At 34.5% G+C, this 23230-nt stretch overlaps 1 protein-coding gene across 14 annotated transcripts in view; it reads left to right on the top strand.

The window, feature by feature from the left end:
* Zc3h12b (zinc finger CCCH-type containing 12B) overlaps positions 1 to 23230 on the top strand; it is a 270812-nt gene that overhangs the window by 171096 nt on the left and 76486 nt on the right. For all 14 annotated transcript variants that reach the window (XM_058578244.1, XM_046440400.2, XM_046440401.2 and 11 more), the window contains one exon: positions 14264 to 14328. The gene's annotated coding sequence lies outside the window, so the exon portion shown is untranslated. The remainder of the gene's footprint in view (positions 1 to 14263; positions 14329 to 23230) is intronic.

Genomic DNA, 23230 nt, shown 5'->3' with positions numbered 1-23230 from the left:
TTTTTTTTAATTTTTATTGTTGGTTGTTCAAAACATTACATAGTTCTTGACATATCATATTTCACACTTTGATTCAAGCGGGTTATGAACTCCCATTTTTACCCCATATACAGATTGCAGAATCACATCGGTTACACATCCACTGATTTACATATTGCCATACTAGTGTCTGTTGTATTCTGCTGCCTTTCCTATCCTCTACTATACCCCCTCCCCTCCCCTCCCCTCCCCTCCCCTCTTCTCTCTCTACCCCATCTACTATAATTCATTTCTCCCCCTTGTTTTTTTTCCTTTCCCCTCACTTCCTCTTGTATGTAATTTTGTATAACCCTGAGGGTCTCCTTCCATTTCCATGCAATTTCCCTTCTCTCTCCCTTTCCCTCCCACCTCTCATCCCTGTTTAATGTTAATCTTCTTCTCATGCTCTTCCTCCCTACTCTGTTATTAGTTACTCTCCTTATATCAAAGAAGACATTTGGCATTTGTTTTTTAGGGATTGGCTAGCTTCACTTAGCATAATCTGCTCTAATGCCATCCATTTCCCTGCAAATTCCATGATTTTGTCATTTTTTAGTGCAGAGTAATACTCCATTGTGTATAAATGCCACATTTTTAATTGGTTTATTGTTTCTTCATTTCAAGAATTTCTGTTTTTTTGGGTTTTTTTAGGACCTCTATCTCCCTGTTTGGGTGATCTTTTGCTTCCTGTATTTATGTATGTAGCTCTTTTTCGAAGTGATCTTTCACTGCCTGTATTTGCTTTCTTATATCTTCCTTGTGTTCAGAGAACATTTTAACCATGTACATCCTGAACTCCTTCTCTGTCATTTCTTCTGCTGTGGCTGCCAATTATTCTAATGATGTGGTGTCTCTACTTGTTTGGGGTACTTTCTTCCCTTGTCTTTTCATGTTGCTCGTGTGTCTTCCTTCCCATTTCTGTGGGTCTAGATTGTTACTGTTTTTACCCTATAGGTTTGTAGTGCTCTTGTAGGGTTCCAAGACCTCTCCTTTGTGGGGAAGGACAATGTTAACAGATCCCAATATCAACAATATACAACTTATGAACAATTTGTTGTTATTAAGATGTTTACAGTTTAGTCTCAATGTACAGAAATGTTGGATTAATTATTATCTAAAATGTAATCAGTAGTTTATATAAAGGTTTACAGTTTCTGACAGTGGACAATGAACTGTGGGTGGGGTATAAGACAATATTCTGAGGAGATAGGATGTAAGGATATAGAGTTAATATATCTTAGGAAGTGTGAAAGAGAAATCAAATGAAGAGGGTTAGTAGCAAGAGAATAGACCTGAAGTAATTTAGAGTAGGGAAGTATGTGGGAAAACAGTAGAGTACATAAAGCAAACATACATATGTATTTAGAAAAATACAAATGTTAGAATAGTAAAATTTGGAGGGGGAAAGAAAAAAATGAAAGAAGAAAAAGGAAAAGAAAAGAAAAAGGGGGGGCATATACAACATCTCAATATTATATTATTCAGATGGCTCAGTCCTCAAAGTACTATTTCATGCAAAGTTCTTGGTTTCACATATGTTGGGGATGTGAGGGCAGGAGGATAGAGGGGTAGGAGAGGAAAAAAAGAGAGGGAAAGAAAAAAAAAAAAGAAAACCGAAGGAAGAAAACAGTGTTGTTGCTAGTTTGAGAAATCCATATCTTTCCTGCTTTTCTTCTTATCCAGTAGGTGGGGTTGTCTGTTGTAAGCTGGTGTCCCTGCCCTCAGGATGGTGGAGGTAACCAGAGTGGAAAGTCTGGTCCTGGTGCAGGTTGCCTGAAATCAGGGAGTGGCTCCCACTAGTCCCTGCAGGAAGAGTGCACCTCATGGGTCTCTATTTGAGACCGCTCATATGATTTGAGTACTTGGTACTCTCTCCCTATCTTGCATGGAGATTTCCCAGTTCCTGGTTTCTCTGTTAGGCTCCAAACTTTAGCCCTGTCTCCCTCTCCCTTAGCAGTTCCCAATTGAGGAAGCTCTCACACCCTCACACCGGGGCTTCCATGGGTGGCTCCCTGGTCACACTGCACACCTGTGTTGGGCAGCTACTGTGTTGGATTACCACCGCTAGGGAGGGCGGGAGGTTGAAAGCTGTTACCTAGCCGCTGGAGATCCAATCAGGGAGCTGCCCCCACCTAATATGGCGAGAATGTTGAGGTAAGATGGAGGCAGTCTGCTTTCAGTGCTGGGGTGTCTGGTGAGTTTGGGGGAGCTGGGTGATGGTGTTGTGCTGTGAGTAGGTAGTAGCTGAGTGACCTGAGTGGGAGTGGGGCGAAGTCTTGGCGATCTGCAGATGTGTTGATAGGTGATTCTGCTGAGGTGCTCTTGATCCTTGCTTGGACTAGAACTTCTGGCTTGAACTTCTGGCTTTGGGTCCAACTCAAACGCTGGTGTCCTACTTGAATGCTGAGGCCCAGAGCTCTGCACTGACAAAAATAAGGGCATATAAACCAATGGAATGTCATGGTAATGATTTCTCATATATGACATCAAAATCCTGGCAAAAGCCAAAATAGGCAAATGGGATTACATAAAACTGCACAGCAAAGAGAACAGTCAACAAAATGGATGGCAGTCTGTGAAGTGAGAGAATGTATTTGTAAACCAAATGCGTGTAAAAGGTTAATATTAAAAATATATAAGGAACTTCTACAATGCCACAGAATAAAACAAATAGGTGGCTGAAGATAAAACTATATTAGAGTGCTTACCTAAGATGTTAGAGGCCCTAGGTTTGATTCCCAGCACCTCCAAAACAAATAAAAATAATATTAACAGAATAAAACAACCTGATTTTAAAATGTACAAAGTATGTGAATAGACATTTCTCTAATGAACACATACATATGACCAACAGGTACATGAAAAGATGTTCAACATTACTAAGTATCAGACAATTGCAAATCAAAACAATGAAATTCCACCTCACATTATTTTGGGTGACTTTTATTTAAAATACATGATAAGTTTTGACAATAATGTAGAGATTATGAGCCCTTATACATAATTATTTCAATTGTAAAATGGCACAGCCACTGTAGGTAACAGTGTGAAGGTTCCCCCCAAAATTAAAGCTATAAATAACATATGATTTAGAAATACCACTTCTAGATATTAAAAAAGAATTTAAGTGAGGTTTCTTTCAAGGAGATATTTGTATCCTTCTCTTTATTGCACTACTATTCACCATTCCAAGATGTGGAAATATTCTAAATATCCATCAAGAAAAATGTATATGTGTATATTTCATAGACAATAAATGTATATATGTAAGTATATGCACATATGCATAGAATATGTACATATATAAGATCATCATATATGAACTATATCATTGTATATAAAAATATATCACTATATACAAATATATATGCATATATATTTAGATACAGATACATATAGATATATATTCACCCTTAAACGATAATTCTGCCATTTTTTTCCATTTTTTAATTTTTGATTTGTTATATATGACAACAGAATGCATTCCAATTCATATTACACATATAGAGCACAATTTTTCATATCTCTGGTTGTACACAAAGTAAAGTCACATCCTTTGTGTCTTCATACATATACCGAGTAATGATGGTCATCACATTCCACCATCTTTCCTACCCCTATGACCCCTCCTTTCCCTTCCCTCCATTTTTCCCCTTTGCCCTATCTAGAGTTCATTTAATCCTTCCATTCCCCCCCCCCCCAGCATATTATGGATCAGCATCCTTAAGTCAAGAGAAATCATTTGACATTTGTTTTATTTGGGGGGATTGGCTAATTTCACTTAGCATTATATTCTCAAGCTTCATCCATTTACCTGCAAATGCCATGATTTTGTTCTCTTTTATTGTTCAGTAATATTCCATTGTGTATATATGCCACATTTTTTAATCCATCCTCTGAGCGGCATATAGGTTGGTTCCACAGTTTAGCTATTGTGAATTGTGCTGCTATAAGCATTGATGTGGCTATGTCCCTGTAGTATGCTATTTTTAAGTCCTTTGGATATAGACTGAGGAGTGGAATAGCTGGGTCAAATGGTAGTTCCATTCCCAATTTTCCAAGAAATTTCCATACTGCTTTCCATGTTGGCTGCACCAATTTGCAGTCCCACCAGTGATGTATGAGTGTAGCTAGCAATTAGAGAAATGCAAATCAAAACTACTCTAAGATTTCATCTCACTCCAGTCAGAATGGCAGCTATTAAGAATACAAACAACAATAAGTGTTGGCAAGGATGTGAGGATACTTCTGGCATTTTTAAGTACATGGATCAACCATGAAAACATCATGTTAAGTGAAATAAGCCAGATTCAGAAAGAAAACTGCTGTGATCTCTCTCATTTGTGAATCTAAAAGAAAAAAAATAGTCATATGCATTGAAACAGAATAAGATATTTGTTACCAGAGCATGGAAATTTAAGTTATAAAATATAAAGTTTCAGTTATGCAGTATGCATAATCTAGATATTGATTGTACAACATAATAATATTGTATTATATACTATAGATTTACCTAGAAAGTAGATGTGAAGTGTTCTTACCCTCCAAAAAGTAACTACTATAAGATGATGGATATGTTAATTATCCTGACTGTAATAATCTTTTAACCATACGTATGTATATGAAATATTGTTATATATTATCTGTACAGTAAAAGAAGTTTAAAAAATCTAAAGAGAAGAAAATATATAATAAATATTAGAGCAGAAATCAATAAAATGGGACATAGGAAACCAATAGAGAAAAAGCAAAAATCAATAGCTGGTTCTTTGTAAAGATTAATGAATCTATAAAGGCTAATAAAAAGAGGTAAAATACAAATTATCAATATTTGAAATTCAAGAAAAGATATCATTGATGATCACTTATATGTCAGTGGGATAATAAAGTTTACTACAAGTAAATCTATGAACACCTATTCAATATTCTAGATTAAAAGGACCAATTTCTTAGAAAACATAAACTGCAATAATTAACATTGAAGAAATAGACATTCTGATAGGCCTAAATCTATTTTTAAAACTTCAATCCACAAGTACTAATCTTTCAAAACAGAAAGCACCAACATTATATAGCTTAACTATAAATTCTCTCAAATATTTCAGAAAGAAATTATGTGAATTCTCTACAGCCTTTTCCTGAAATATAAAAGAGGGACTAATTTCTAATCATTATTACCATAATAACTAAATTAGATAAGAACATTATGAGGGAGGAAAAATAATAATATAGCTCATGAACAGGTGCAAAAATTCTCACAGAATATTTTAAAAATAAAATGCAAAAGCATATAAATGAATTATACATGATCAAGTGGTGTTTATCCCTAACATAAGTCTCATTGAACATTCAAAAACCATTAATGTAATCCATCACATGAACATGCTAAACAAGAAGTATTACATGACCATATCAGTAGATGAAGAAAAAGAATTTCACAAAACCCAATATCCATTCATGATAAAAACCTCTCAGAAAACCAGGAACAGAGGTAAAATCCCTCAATGTGTTAAAATAATATCTTAAACCAGCCTCTAACATTATATGTAATAGTAAGAAACTAGAAAATTTCCTGATATGAAAATAAGCAAGCAGTACCTCTTTTGCTACTACTTGGCAATGTCATACTGGAAGTCACAGCTAAAGTAATAGGATATGAATTGGAAATAGAAAATAAACATAATAGAAAGAAGGAAATAAAACTGTCTTCACAAATGAAATGATTGTTTAGAAAATTTGAAAGAACGGACCAAGAAAAATGTCTTTGAATTAAAGTGCAATCATAGCTGGATCATATGTTAGTTCTCTTTCTAGTTTTTTGAGGAAACTCCATAATGTTTTCCATGGTAGCTAAAATAATTTATATTTCCACCAATAGTCTATAAGGCTTCACTCTTTATATGTTCTATACATTAATATTCTGTCAGAATAGCTGGAAAAATGATGATTTTTTCCCATTCTGTAGGCTGTTTTTTCACTCTGTTGTTTTCTGTTCAGAATCATTTTAATTTGATGTAATTCCATTTGTCAATTCTTACAATTATTTTGTGAGCTACCGGAATCCTATTTGGGAAACTGTTGCCTGTGCAAATATGTTGAAGTGTTATTTCTATGTGTTCCTCTGTTAGTTTCAAAGTTTCAGGTCTTCCATTAAGTTCTTGAATCTATCTTAATTTGATTTTTGCATAGGGTGTGAGACAGGGATCGAGTTTCAATTTTCTATAGTTAGATGTCCAGTCCTGAGTATATACCCAAAAGAATCAAATTCAGCATAAAAAAGAGATAACTGATAGCTTTATCTATTTCTACCAGAAATGCCGTTGGGATTTTGATTGGCATTGCGTTGAACCTGTAGAGAACTTTGGGTAATATCGCCATTTTGATGATGTTGGTTCTGCCTATCCATGAACAGGGTACATTTTTCCATCTTCTAAGATCTTCTTCTATCTCTCTCTTTAGGGTTCTGTAGTTTTCATTGTATAAATCTTTCACCTCTTTTGTTAGGTTGATTCCCAAGTATTTTTTTTTTTTGAGGATATTGTGAATGGGGTGGTTTTCCTCATTTCCATTTCAGAAGTTTTGTTACTGATATACAGGAATGCCTTTGATTTATGCGTGTTGATTTTATATCCTGCCACTTTGCTGAATTCATTTATCAGTTCTAGTAGTTTCTTTGTAGACCCTTTTGGGTCTTCTAAGTATAGGATCATATCGTCCGCAAATAGTGATATTTTAAGTTCTTCTTTTCCTATTTTTATCCCTTTAATTTCTTTTGTCTGTCTAATTGCTCTGGCTAGTATTTCAAGGACTAAATTAAATAGAAGTGGTGAGAGAGGGCATCCCTGTCTTGTTCCAGATTTTAGCAGGAATGCCTTCAGTTTTTCTCCATTTAGAATGATGCTAGCCTGAGGCTTAGCATATATAGCTTTTACAATGTTGAGGTAAGTTCCTGTTATCCCCAGTTTTTCTAGTGTTTTGAACATAAAAGGATGCTGTACTTTGTCGAATGCTTTTTCTGCATCTATCGAGACGATCATATGGTTCTTATCTTTAAGTCTATTGATGTGGTGAATAATATTTATTGATTTCCGTATATTGAACCAACCTTGCATCCCAGGGATGAATCCTACTTGATCATGGTGCACAATTTTTTTGATATGCTTTTGTATTCGATTCGCCAGGATTTTATTGAGAATTTTTGCATTTATGTTCATTAGAGAAATTCATATGGAAAAACAAAAGACCCAGAATAGAAAAAGCAATTCTAAGCAGGAAGTGTGAATCGGGAGGTATAGCAATACCAGATTTCAAACTATACTACAGAGCAATAGTAACAAAAACAGCATGGTACTGGTACCAAAACAGGCAGGTGGATCAATGGTATAGAATAGAGGACACAGAGACCAATCCACAAAATTACAACTTTCTTATATTTGATAAAGGCGCTAAAAGCATGCAATGGAGAAAGGATAGCATCTTCAACAAATGGTGCTGGGAAAACTGGAAATCCATATGCAACAAAATGAAGCTGAACCCCTTTCTCTCGCCATGCACAAAAGTAAATTCAAAATGGATCAAGGACCTAGATATCAAATCAGAGACTCTGCACCTGATAGAAGAAAAAGTTGGCTTCAATCTACACATTGTGGGGTCGGGCTCCAAATTCCTTAATAGGACGCCCATAGCACAAAAGTTAATAACTAGAATCAACAAATGGGACTTACTCAAACTAAAAAGTTTTTTCTCAGCAAGAGAAACAATAAGAGAGGTAAATAGGGAACCTACATCCTGGGAACAAATCTTTACTCCTCACACTTCAGATAGAGCCCTAATATCCAGAATATACAAAGAACTCAAAAAATTAAACAACAAGATAACAAACAACCCTATCAACAAATGGGCAAAGGACCTGAACAGACACTTCTCAGAGGAGGACATACAATCTATCAATAAGTACATGAAAAAATGCTCACCATCTCTAGCAGTCAGAGAAATGCAAATCAAAACCACCCTAAGATACCATCTCACTCCAGTAAGATTGGCAGCCATTATGAAGTCAAGCAACAATAAGTGCTGGTGAGGATGTGGGGAAAAGGGTACACTTGTACATTGCTGGTGGAACTGCAAACTGGTGCGGCCAATATGGAAAGCAGTATGGAGATTCCTAGGAAAGCTGGGAATGGAACCACCATTTGACCCAGCTATCGCCCTTCTCGGTCTATTCCCTGAGGACCTTAAAAGAGCATACTATAGGGATACTGCCACATCAATGATCATGGCAGCACAATTCACAATAGCTAGACTTTGGAATCAACCCAGATGCCCTTCGATAGATGAATGGATTAAAAAACTGTGGCATTTATACACAATGGAGTATTACGCAGCACTAAAAAATGACAAAATCATGGATTTTGCAGGGAAATGGATGGCATTAGAGCAGATTATGCTAAGTGAAGCTAGCCAATCCTTAAAAAACAAATGCCAAATGTCTTCTTTGATATAAAGAGAGCAACTAAGATCAGAACAGGGAAGAAGAGCATGAGGAAAAGATTAACATTAAACAGAGACGAGTGGGGGGAGAGAAAGGGAGAGAGAAGGGAAACTATGGAAATGGAAGGAGACCCTCATTGTTACACAAAATTACATATAAGAGTTTGTGAGGGGAAAGGGGATAAAAAAAAACAAGGGAGAGAATTAAACAACAGCAGATGGGGTAGAGAGGGAAGATGAGAGGGAAGGGGAGGGGGGATAGTAGGGGATAGGAAAGGTAGCAGAATACAACAGTCACTAATATGGTATTATGTAAAAATGTGGATGTGTAACCGATGTGATTCTGCAACTTGTATTTGGGGTAAAAAATGGGAGTTCATAACCCACTTGAATCAAATGTATGGAAGATGATATGTCATGAGCTGTGTAATGTTTTGAACAACCAATAAAAAAAAAGAGATAACTGCATATCTATTTTTATCATGATACTGTTCACAATAACCAAATTATTGAATCAACCTTTATGCTCATCAACAAATGAGTGGATAGAGAAAATGCAGTATATATAAACAATGGAGTATTATTCAGGAAAAAGAAGAATGAAATCATGTAATTTGTGGGGAAATCGATGGAATTGGAGATCATCATGTTAAGCAAAATAAACCAGTCTCCATTAGACAATTATCACATGTTTTCTTTCATATGTGGAATCAATTAAAATTTTAAAAATTAATTAGTTCAAATTTTAAAATAGAAGTGCAGTATGAAAATAGAATACAGATTATTAGGAAAGGGGAAGGGGACAAAGAGGAGGGAGGGTAAGAGTGGGCAGTAAGGAGCATGGGTAGAATCAAAATATATATTATAGGTTTGCATGGAGATGTCACAATGAAACCTGTTAATTTTTACTATTAATATGGTTTAATGATATAATTTTTATTAAATAAATTAATAATTATAAGCAAGTATAGCAAGATTTCAGGAAACAAGATTAATCTATCAAATTCAATTGATTTCCTATTTGCCAAGTACAAATGGAATGTGAAATAGAAAACACAATATACTATTTATATTAACACAAAAGAAATGAAATTCTTAGGTATATGTCAAACAAAACATGTATGAAATATGAGGAATGTACAAAACACAGATGAAAGAAGTTAAAGAACTAAACAAATGAAGAGATATTCCATGTTTATAGATACTAAGACAATATTGTACAAATGTCATTTCATAGAGAGTGGTTTCAAGTTTGTGGAATAGAGCAGGTGACTTTCCTGGCTGCTCTGTGGTGTGAAACCCAAAAAAGTAGATAGGTGCTTCACAGCAAGTAAGGAACTGGAAACCTTCAGGGACACTATAAGTCCACAGGGTAGAAACTCTGCTGCCTTAGATCCATACTGTTAGACAGGTAGACACACACACACAAAAAAGAAAAAAACAATGGAACAAATCACCTCAAACAAACCAAGATATACTTCAATAACAGAATCCATCACCACCACAAATGGAGGAAATGTCAGAGAAGTAGTTTAAACTAATCAGCAAGGTAAAGAATAATGTAAAGAGTGATATCGGAGAGGAAATACAGGAAGTGAAAGATTACTTCAATGAAGAGAGATTTTGAAAAAAAAAAACAAGCAGAAATCCTCGAAAAGAAGTAATCGATAAACCAAGTTAAAAACTCAATGGAAAGCATCACCAACAGACTAGACCCCTTGAAAGACAGAGTTTCAGACAATGAAGACAAAATATACAATCTTGAAAAAAAAAAAGTTGACCATGGATAAAAGATGCTAAAAGACCAGAATAAAACTTCCAAGAATATAGGATAACCTGAAAAGACTAAATTTATGATTTATTGGCATAGATGAAGGCTCAGTGATACAAACCAAAGGAATGCACATTCTTTTCAATGAAATAATATTAGAAAATTTCCCAAACTTAAAATGGAATGTAAAATCAAATATAAGAGGCTTACAGGACCCCATATATACAAATGTCATTTCATAGATCCAATGCAATTCCAATAAAAATCATAACAAGTTATTTTATAGATATAAATAAACTGATTCTGAAGTTTATATGGAGGGCAAATGACCCATAATAGCCAATTCAGTACTTAAATAGAATAAAATTGGATAATTGAAATTCCCTCCCTTCAAGATCATAGAGCTGCAGTAATCAAAGTAGTGTAATGTTGTATTGACAAAAGAATGAACATGGGCTGGGGTTGTAGCTCAATGGAGGAGCGCTTGCCTAGCATGTTTGAGGCACTGGGTTCGATACTCCGCACCACATATAAATAAATAAAATAAAAGTCCATCAACAACTAAAAGATATTTTTAAAATATTTTTTTAAAAGAATGAATAATGGGCTGGGGTTGCAGCTCAGTGGTAGAGCGCTCCCCTAGCACATGTGAGGCCCTGGGTTCAATCCTCAGCACCACATAAAAATAAATAAAATAAAGGTATTGTTTCCAACTACAACTATAAAATAAGTATTAAAAAAGAATGAATAAGGAGAACAATGGAACAGAATGGAGAACCCATAAATTGACTATATAAATACAGTCAACTGATTAAAATATAGTCTATTCAATAAATGGTGCTAGAAGAATTGGATATCTTCATGCAAAAAAAAAAACATGAATGCAAACCTTACACTGTTTATAAAAATTACCTCAAAATACATAATAGACCTAAATGTAAAGTGCAAAACTATAAAATGCCTAGAAGAAAATATTATAGAATGAAAACCAATGGTACAGAATAGAAGACACAGAGACATAAATACAGTTATCTCATACTAGACAAAGGTGCCATAAACATACATTGGAGAAAAGATAGCCTCTTCAAAAAATGGTGATGGGAAAATTGGAAATCCATATGTAGCAAAATGATACTAAACACCTGTCTCTCACCCCAAACAAAACTCAACTCAAAGTGGATCAAGGACCTAGGCATTAGACCAGAGACTCTGTGCCTACTAGAAAAAAAAAAAAAGTAGGCCAAAATCCCTATCCTGTTGGCTTAGGAACCAAATTCATCAACAAGTCTCCTAAAGCACAAGAAATTTACTTTCTTAGCAGTTTTGAAATATACAAATGGGATGGATTCAAACTAAAAATATTCTTCACAGAAAAGGAAACAATCAAAAACATGAAGAGAGAGCCTACAGAATAGGATAAAATCTTTTCCACCTGCACCTCAGATAAAGCATTAACTTCCAGGATATATAAAGAGACCAAAAATTTAACACCAAAAAAAAATGACCCAATCAATAAGTGAGAAAGCAACTGAACAGACACTTCACAGAAGAAGAAATATGATTATTCAACAAATATAGGAAAAAAATGTTAACATCTCTAGCAATTAGAAAAATACAAATTAAAACTACACTGAGATTCCATCTTACTCCAATCAGAATGGCAATTATCAAGAATACAAGGAACAATTAATGTTGGCGAGGATGCAGGGAAAAAGGTACACTCTTACAAAATGATACAACTATTCTGGATAGCAGTATGGAAATTCCTTAGAAAACTTGGAATAGAACCCCCACCAGAATCATGAACATCCACAAGAATTGGGTTGTAATTAGAATAAGATATATTCCATGCTTGTATAATTATATCAAAATGGACTCTACCGCCACATATAACTAAAAGGAGCCAATAAAAAAGGATTCAAACGACTCCATAGCAAGAATAATTTTAAAAATGGACAAATTTATCTCAGTAGACATTTCTTAAAATGTTCAACATCTGTAACCATTAGAGAAATGCAAATCAAATCAAAATGAGATATCGTCTCATACCTATCAGATTAGCTACTTCGAAAAAGACAAATGATAACAAGCATTAGCAAATATATGGGAAAAAAGATACTCTAGTACACTCTTAGTGGAAATGCAAATTAATATGCCCATTTAGGAAAATAGTATTGAGATTTTGCCAAAAAAAGGGGGATCTTAATATAATAACTATGTGATCCAGCATTCCCACTTCTGGGTATAAATACAAATGAATTGAAATCAGTATGTCCCACTTCCATGTTCATTGCAACATTATTCACAATAGTTCATATATAGAATCAAGCTAAGTATCCATCAACAGAAGAACACATAAATAAAATCTGGTATATATGCATGATGGAATTCTGTACAGCCTTTGAAAGAAGGTATTTCCATCATTTGCAACAACCTGTATGGAACTAGAGGACATTATGTTAAGTGAAATAAGCCAGGTACAGAAAGACAAATACTGTATCTTCTCACTTACATGGTGGAATCTAAAACAATTTATCTCAAAGAGGCAGAAAATAGAATAGTGGTTACTAGAGTCTTTGGATATGGGGGAAATGGGGAGATGATGTCCAAAAGGTACAAAACCTCAATTAAAACAGAAGAATAAGGTTTTTTTCTTTGAGATACAATGCATGCTAAATGTAGTAAATGATAATGTACATTTCAAAATCACTAAAAGTATATAGAAGTAACTCCCTCATGTCTTGACAGGATATAGAACAAATGAAACTCTGTAAAGTGACAAGAACATAGAATAAACAAAAAAAATGAATGTCCATTCTTTTCTTTCTAAGAGCACATGAAATTTACTTTCTTAGCAGTTTTGCAATGCACTCTCACAACAAAACTGATAAGTATTTAAGATAATGTATACATTAAGTAATTTCATTTAGTTTTCACACTGTGTTTATAAATCATAACATCACTTCTTATACTTTTATATATATTAGTATAATTTGTCAATTTATAATGATAAAATATAAACCAAATGACAAAGAATTTAATGAGTGAGTTTACCAAATTTTGATTACAATTACATTTTTTTATAAACTGTGCTAGAATATAGAAAATTAGTGGGATTCCAAACTCACTTTTCCATTTTTGGAAAAAGATTGTTTGTGTTACTTTGTACTCAGTCTTTGCCCTATTCCTGACCGAAGGCAACCAAGGATCTTTTTTCTGGAACTTTAAATTAGTCTTGCCTTTTCTAGAACTTCATATAAATGGAATCATACAATATATACAGTACTTCTGAGTGGACTCATTCACACCCAGAATAATGTTCTGGGTTATCCATGTTTTGTATGTATCAGTAAGTTATTCTTTTTCATTTATGAATGCATTTTATTGTATACTTATAACATGTTTAATTTATCTACTCATTGATAGTTATTTGAGTTGTTTTGAATTTGTGTATATTGTCAATAAAACTGCTATGATGTTTATGAAAAATCTTTTTGTGTATGTACATATATTTTAATTTATCTTGTGCAAATACTTAGGTATATAGTATTTGGGTCATAAGGTAGAATGTGTTTTCACTTAATCAACTACTGCCAAAAAGTTCTCCAAATTGATTGTTTCATTTCACAAACCTCTCCCCAGAAATACATGAGAGTTTCATTTATTCTATATCCTTACCAACACTTGCTACTTTCAGACTATTTAATTCTGACCGTTTTAGTTGACATACAATGATATCTTACTATGTGCTATGCTCTGAATGTGTCCTCCAAAACTCATGTGTTGGAAAGTTAATCCTTAGTGCCACAGTGTTAAAAAGTGAGGCCTTTTGGAAGTTGTTAAGGTCATGAACTGTTCACCTCATAAATAACATAATGCATTATGAAAAGAACTTACAAGAGTGGATTTGCTCTCTCTGCTTTTCTGCCATATGAGGACAAAGTATTCACACCCTTTTGTCTTTTCGCATTCTGCCATGTGAAGATGCAGCGAGAAAGAAATCACCAGATGCCAGAACCTTGTTTGGGTGCTTTCCAGCTTTCAGAAATGTGAGTAATACATTTATTTTTTAAAAAATTACCAAGTCTCAGGGCTTGTATGATAGCAGCTCAGAATGAATTGAGATACTATGAATTCTGGTATTTCATTTTATTTCCTCTATGGTTTAATATCTATGCCTTTCTCTTTTATTTTTTAGTAATTGTTACATGGTTCACAGTGTCCATCCTTATTAAATTCATGTTCAAATATATTATACCATTTCATACACAATCCAAGAAACTTAAAACTGTGTACTTCCATCTTTCCTATTCTTCTGTGGAATTGTTGCCATATATTTTATTTCTCCATATGCCATAAACCACACAATTATTATGTTTCTCTAATAAGTTATTTTTCCATTCTTCTACTCTTAATCTAGTAACATGGTTCTATTTTCAATTTCAGATTGTTTTACTGTATTTTATATATTTTCATTGAAAAATAACAATTGTGTATTAATTTTTGTGTATATTTGTGGGATACAATATGATGTTTTTGATCTATGTATACAGTGTAGAAATATTAATTCAATCTATTTATCCATCACCTCACCTACTTATCAGTTTAAGGTAAAAACTTCATAAATCCATACTTTCAGCAAGTTTGAAATATATTATACAATATTATTAATTTTGGTTACCATGTAGTACAACAGATCTTCCATTACCCTTTTCTATGTCTACAAATGATTATGGAAGTATTTCAATATTATTTTAGGATTAATAAATTTTAGTGAATATGTGAATTTATAAATGTGGAATCCACAAAAAATGAGGATCAACAGCATTATATACCAGAATACTAGGCTTGTAGTATAGTGGGAAAAAATCAAAGTTCATGTTCATTGAGCACAGTTGCCACCAATTCTTCTCTAGTGACCATGAAGGAAACACTTAATACCAATGCAGTGAAGGTAAGGTGCAGGGAATGTGGGGTCAATATTCTCTTCTGCTTCTTGTGTACGGCTTCTCTTAGCTCATATAGATAATTCAGTGTGACATAGTGTATGTTCTAAGAGAAAAAGAAGTGAAATGCTGTCTCTAAATAAAATACAAAATAGAGCTGGGGTTGTGGCTCAGTGGTTGAGTACCCCTGAGTTCAATCCCCAGGACCAAGAGAAAAAAAAAGAATATACAGATACAAAATCAACAAACGTGGGAAAACAATATAATAACAAAATGAGAAGATTGAAAAAAATGGGAGAAAAATCTTAAATCCAAAAATAAGTCTCCCAAATGAAGAATCTAATGACTGAATTGATGAATGCAATGGAAAGTTTCAAAATCAGTTTAAATCAAGCTGAAAAAAGAATCAGTGAGCTCAAAAACAGGATCTTTGAAGTTATCCAATAAGAAGGTCAAAAAGAAAAAATATAAGAATGAGTGAAGAAACCCTGCAGAAATTATGGGTCACTGCCAAGAGACATATCTTATACAAAATAGGAATTAAAGAAGAATGGGAAGAAAGCATATTCAAAGTCATAATAACTAAAAACTTCCTTAATTTGGAGGAAGAACCCAGCATCCAGATATAGAAATCACAGAGGTCTCCAATCAAATTTCGTTCACGAACACATAACAGAAAAATTTGATAGCAGCAAGACATAAGAAACACATAACACACAATGGAATTATAATATGACTATCAGCACATTTCTCAGAGAAACTCTTTAGGCCACAGGAGAATGAGATGATCTATTCAAAACACTTAAAGGAAAAAAGAAACTGCCAACAAGGAATAGTTTACCCAGAAAATTTGTCTTTCCAAAGTAAGGAAGATATTTTTTAAATTCCCAAACAAAATCTAAGGGAGTTTATTAGGTCAGCCTAATGGGGAGTGCTAAAGGGAGTTCTTTAAACAAAACCAAAGTGCCATTTAGTAATAATATAAAAGTTAGGAAAAAATGAAACTCATTGATATAATATAAGCCCATGCTCAGAATATTCTAGAATTATAATGTTGGCATATAAAGCAATTTTCTTCCAAAAATGAGGGTTAGAAGACAAAAGTATTCATAGGGATAGCTGAAATAAATTTTCAAGAAACACATTTTACATAATGATGCAAATTCTGGCATCAAAAACATACAATGTGCTGGGCATGGTGACACAGACCTGTAATCCCAGCAGCTCAGGAGACTGAGGCAGGAGGATCATGAGTTCAAAGCCAGCTCAGCAACGGTGAGGTGCTAGGCAACTCAGTGAGACCCTGTCTCTAAATACAAAAAAGGGCTGGGGATGTGACTAAGTGGTTGAGTTCCCCTGAGTTCAATCCCCAGTAACCCCCCCCCAAAAAAAAAACATACAATGTATGGAGGGATAAAAGTATAGAGTTGAATGTAATCCAAGTTAGTTTATCAGTTTTAAATAGACTGTATAAATTGTTCTGTGTACACCTCATGGTAACCAAAACAAACAAAAAAATACCTATAAGAGATGCACAAAACAAAGCTATAGTAGCTGGAAATGATAGCACATGCCTGTAATACCAGGGACTCCATTGGCTGAAGAAGGAGATTGCAAGTTCAAGGCCAGAATGAGTAACTCAGTGAGACCCTGTCTCAAAATGAAATAGAAAGGCCTAAGGATAGCTATCTAATATTTACTACATTTAAAAATCTAATATTTACTACATTTAAAAAAAAATAGTTTTGAAACAAAAAAAGAAAAGAAAGGAAAGGAAGAACAAACAATGTAGCCAAGTGATAGAGCACTTGCCTAGCATATTCAACATCATGGGTTTAACTCCCAGTACTGAAAAAAGGAAAGAAAATATTCAACTCATACCACTATGAACACCATTAAAATACAAAGAAAGTCAGCAAGATTGAAAGAAACGAAGTGTCTATAAAACAACCAGAAAACAATTACAAAATAACAGTAGTAAGTTCTTACCCATCAATAATTACCTTGCATGTAAATTGATTTAAAATAGAGTGAAATAATATGTATGTCTATATGTTAAAAGACCCAACTGTATGTTGCTTCCTTGAGACTCACTTTACTTTCAAAGACCCACAGACTAAAAAAAAAAAATTTATATATATATATATATATATATATATATATATATTTTTTCCCCCCCTGTGGAAATAGAAACCATGAGAAAACAGGGGTAGTGATACTAATAAAAGAGTCAATTCATCAAAAGAATATAACAATTATAAATATGTATGCATCTAAAAGTGAACCACCTAGATATATAAAGTAAATACTAAAGGGTATGAAGAGAGAGATTACAACACAATAATAGAAAACTAAACTACCCTTCAATAATAAAAGTAAATAAACAGAAAATTAATAAGGAAACACTGGACTTGAACCACAGTCTAGAGCAAGTGGGTCTAACAGATATATAAAGAACATTCCATCTAACAACAATATACATATTCTTACCATGTGCACATAAGACATTCTCCATGATAGATCACATGTTAGGCCACAAAATAAGTGCTGTAATTTGGATATAGTTTGAATGTGTCCTTCAAAGGCTTCATGTGTTCAAATTCAATTATCACTATAAGACATGGGTTTTAGAGGCGGGATCTTTGGAGGGTTATTAGAATTAGACAAGGCTATCAGGCTGGAGCCCCCATGATTGAATTCTAGTAACTTTATAAGAAGAGAAAGAGAGAACAGAAAGCATACAACTGTGTCCTCCCTGTCACTTGCTATTTGATGTCCTGCAGTGTTCTATGACTCTGCCAGCAAAAAGTTCATCACACATGTGACCCTTCAAACTTGGACCTTCAGCACCAGTATACCAAATAAATCTCTTAGTAAAATTTACCCATTTTGTGGCATTGTGTTATTGACAACAGCAATTGGAACCAAGAAAGAAAATATCATGGAGTGGGGCTGTTGCTAATTATGAATACCATAAAATGTAGAAGTGGCTTAGGAACTGGAGGATAGGCAGAAGTTCAAACAGTTTGGAGGGACAGACTTGGAAAATCCTACAATGCTTAAGCAGAGCATTACTGGTGATTCTACTGAGAGCTCAAAAACAAGGAGACTAGAGAACTAGTCTCAGATGGAAATGAGGGTCCTATTGAAAATTGGAGAAAAGGCCATCCTTGTTATGAAAGTAGCAAAAACCTTGGCTGAGTTGTATCCATAGAAGGCTAAATGATAAATTGGTGAAAGAAATTTCTAAACAAAATAGATGGGGCTGTGTGGTGCTTCTGGCTGCTTTAACTTCAATAAAAAAGCAAAGGGAAACAACAAAAAGATTTGGAAAGTTTGCAGCCTGGCTAAAGAATGAGTGAAGAAAAGGCTTGCCAAGATATAGCTAAACTATCTCTTGATAAAGGGATTAGCACAGATAAAAGGGAGTCAGTTGCTTTGAACTAGGATGATTTTAAAAAGGCCTTGAGGGCATCTCAGATATCTTTAAAGCCCTTCTTCCCAGCACAGACCTAGAAACCTTCCAGGGCAGAATTGTTTCAGGAAAGGGATTCAGGGCATCATCCAGGCTCAACGTCCAGGCCCACCTTGGGGTTCTACTTTATGTTTTCTGGCAAAGGGCTCTGTGGCTGTAGCTCTTCAAGCAGGCCCAGGTACAGCTCATGTGAGTGACAGAACTTGGTTTCAATGTGATGCTGGTTTTACTTGCACACAAGGCACAAGTTTCGGGGTCATGGCAGCCTTTAAAATGAAGAAATTCCATCATTTTGCAACAACATGAATAGAGTTGAAGAACATTATGCTAAGTGAAAGAAGCCAAGCCAAACACTTGTGTGAAAAATCTGAAATAATTGAGTTCATAGAAGCAGAAGGTAGAATGGTGATTACCAGAGGCTCAGAGTGGTGGGAAAGGGGAAATGAAAGTCAACAGGTGGAATAAATTTGGGGCATTTGGGGGATCTATTATGCAATGTAGTGAATATAGCTTAATAGATTTCAAATGGTCTCACAACTACAGTAAATATTTGAGGTAATGGATATATTAATTTGCTTGATTCAATCACTCCTCATTGTATCAAAACTCAAAACACCACCGTGTACCCCATAAACATATACAAGTTGAGTACTCATTACACATTATCATAAACATCTTGAAGATGAGGACTGAATATAAAAAATGAAATTCATTCATGTGTCATGTGTACCTTACACATAGCCTGAAGGTAATTTTGTATGATACTTTGACTGTACCTGCATTTTTATTGTCACATAAAGTCAGCTGTGAAAAATTCCACATATTCCCTTATTGTTGGTACTCAAAAGGCTTTAGATTTAGGGTGGCATTGTTAGGGCTTAAAAATTTTGGGAGGGGGAGAGAGCTAGCTCAGTGGTAGAATGCTTTCCTACCATGTGCAAGGCCCTGGGTTCAATAAATAAAATATTCAGATTTAGGATTATGGATTTTCAACTTGTACAACTATAAATTGTCAATACATAATAAAAGCTTTGAAAAGAATATTAATTAGTATGGAATTGGTAATATGCACAATTCTCTAGGGGGAAAAGTTAGAATAACTATAAATTGGAGGAACAGATGAAAATCTTCTTAAATTTGTATCAGAAATAATAATTTCTATAATTTAAAAATATTTATTAAATGCCTTGTGGGAACATAGAAATATTCTGCCACCAACTCACATTCTTCCTTTTCAGAACTTTCAGTATTCACAAGGAGACATTTGGCATTCAATAATGTTTTTGATGGGCTGGGGTTGTGTCTCAGTGGTAGAGTGCTCACCTCATTCGTGCAAGGCCCTTGGTTCAATCCTCAGCTCCACATAAAAATAAATAAATAAAATAAAGATATTTTGTTGAACTACAAGTAAAAAATAAATATTTAAAAAAATGTTTTTGACAACTGGATAATGACAGTAGTCTTCTGCTACTGAAAAAAAATTAAAAATGCCAAATTAAAATAGAATTATGCAAGCATTTAACCTCTGACAACAATCAGGACACTCAGTTTATGCCTAACTCATACTGACTGACTGAAGGTCAACAGTGGGCTGACAACAGTGACACCCAATATCATGACTTTGGCAAAAACTATCACCCCTTCTTAACTTATATTACAGCAGTAAATATACTAAGATATAACCCTTTGAATTATTACAACTTCACAGCTTTGATTATATGATTTTTACAAAGTCCACTCCTAAATTTTTAAGAAGTTCCTGTTACTTTTATCACAATCTGTCCTTTCCTTTAAAAAAAATCTTGGGAAACACCCTTTTTAAGTTAAGGAAAACACAATTAAATGACCCAATGTACAAATTTCCTCTCTGCATATCTTCCCCAGCAATTTCAAATTAAAACCCTCTTAGTGGGCTGGGTTTGTAGCCCTGTGGTAGAGCAATTGCTTAGCATATACAAGACACTGGGCTCCATCCCCAACACAGCTAAATAAATAAGTAAGTAAATACAATATTTGAGAGATTAAAAAATTTTTAAACCCCTTCTCACACATGCTTTATCAACATTTGTCCAAACTTTCCATATGTAGTTTTCCTATGTGAAATCCTGTGATTGAAAACAGTTCCATATTTGTCTATGTTAGATTTCTCTTGCTGTGACAAAATACCTGAGATAATCAACTTTAAATAAGGAGACATGTGTTTTAACTCACAGGTTCAATCCATGATCAGTTGGCCCTATCACATTGAGCCTGTTGTGAGGCAAAACATTTTGGCAGAGAGCATGTGATGGAGCAAAACTGCTCACCTCCTGGAAGCCAGAAAACAGGAAAAGATCAGAGTCTCAATATCCCTTTCAAGGGCATATCCTCAATGACCTAACTTCCTTCCACTAGGCCCACCTCCTAAAGGTTCTTCCACCTCCCAACAGTACCATCAGCTGAGGACCAAGCCATCAACACATGAACTTCTGGGGATGTTTAAGATACAAACCGGGCTGGGCATGTGGCTCAAGCGGTAGCATGCTCGCCTGGCATACGTGCGGCCTGGGTTCGATCCTCAGCAAAGATGTTGTGTCCGCCGAAAACTAAAAAAAAATAAATACTAAAAAATTTTCTCTCTCTCTCTCTCTCTCTCTCTCAAAAAAAAAAAAAAAGATACAAACCACATTGGGCATGGTGGTAAGTGCATGTAATCCAAGTGATTACTCAGCTTTTTTGCTGATATGACCAAAAGAACTAACAATATTAGAAGAGGAAAATTTTACTTGGGGCTTAGAGTTTCAAAGGTTTTAGTACGTAGATGGCAACTCCAATCTTCAGAGCCTGAGGTAAGGCAGGACATCATGGCAGAAGAGTACGGTGGAGAAAAGTGGCTCAGGACACTGTACCAGAGAGCAGAGAGCAGGATATTCCCCCACCACTGTCAAAATATATATCCCAAAGGCATGTCCCCCAATGACCTACCTCTTCTAGCCATGCCCTACCTCCTACAGTTACTATGCAGTTAATCCCTATCCCTGAATAGGGATTAAAGCTCTCATAACTCAATCATTTTACCTCAAAACTTTCTATCGTTGTCTTAAACATGAGTTTTGGGGAACACCTAATATCTAAACTATAACACCGAGTGACTGTAGAGGCTGAGGTAGGAGGATTACACGTTAGAGGACAGCCTTGGGAAGTTAGCAAGACCCTTTCTCAAAATAAAAATGAAAAGAACTAGATATGGGGCTGGGGTTGTAGCTCAGTGGTAGAGCGCTTGCCTTGCATGCGTGAGACCCTGGGTTCAGTCCCTAGCACCACGTAAAAATAAACAAACAAAAGTAAAGATATTGTGCCCATCTACAACTAAAAAAAAAATTTAAAAGAGCTGGATATGTAGCTCAGTGGTAAGTACCCATGGGTTAAGTCCCAGTGTCAAAAGAAAAAAAAAAAAATATGAGCCATAACACCTTCCTGGATTTGGTTCCCTTTTAAATTTCAGTTGCATCTTTGAGGAGTTTGAGGATTTTCAACCTGAAATGCCCTTTCAAGGGCATTTAAATATCCCTTTATTTAACTTGAAAGTTAAAGTATTTAACTTGAAAGTTTGAGTTCAAGTTTGTAAAGAGTTTTTCTGCATCTCTCACCCCTTGTTTAATATCAATTTAGTTTTTAAATAAGAATATGTCTTCCTTCCTATTAGCAAGGCATTCAGTTCGGATTTTTTTCTGTGCTCTCTTCTTCCCTCCCAGGGGCTATTAGTGGTATCTATTCAGGCATAATTGGTTAGGACTGAGGAACAATAGCTAGTTTGAAAATGAAGCTAGCCCAGACATAGATCCTACATGTTACCTTAGTTTAAATAAGAACCATGTTCGAACCCCATGATTTCAAAATGTTTTCAATCACCTAATCCATTAAAATCTTAGCATGTGTACTAATATTCATTTATTTGTATTTATATTTATAAATAATAAAGTTAATTTATAAATGTACATTAATATTTTATACATTCACAAATATGTGCATGTTTATATATGAGTTGTACTATACTAAATATTATGTACATTATAAAACACAAAATAAAAATGGTCAAAGGATGATATAAAATGTAAATATGCAAAGTTTTATTGTGAACCTTTGAGTATCCTAGTGGACTACCTTTTAAATCCTACTTTGTAAACTCCTTTTCTAACCAACAATTAACCAACATAAGAATTATTCTCTCTTGGTGAACATAATATTTCTTTTCTTTCTATTAACATAATTTATGGCTAGAGCAAAACAAAGGAAACAAGCAGGGTGGGGGGGAATTAGATAACATAAAGATATAGGGAAGACCAGTAGCATAGAACAAGACCCAGAGGGAGAGAAGAGAGATGGGAAAGGGGAGGAAATGCAGAGTAAATTTTTAAAAAATTTTGCCATGTGCATATGAAAATATACCACAAGGAATTTCACCTTTATGTAAAACTAGAAAGAACCAATCAAAAATAAATAAATCAGATGGGTGCAGTTGCACTCACATATGATCCCAGTGACTCGGGA

This window comes from Marmota monax, unplaced genomic scaffold, assembly GCF_021218885.2.
Source record: "Marmota monax isolate L192 unplaced genomic scaffold, Marmota_monax_Labrador192_F-V1.1 WCK01_AAM20220418_F8-fsc00134, whole genome shotgun sequence".
NCBI lineage: Eukaryota > Metazoa > Chordata > Mammalia > Rodentia > Sciuridae > Marmota > Marmota monax.
This window is presented reverse-complemented; position numbering and strand designations above follow the sequence as displayed.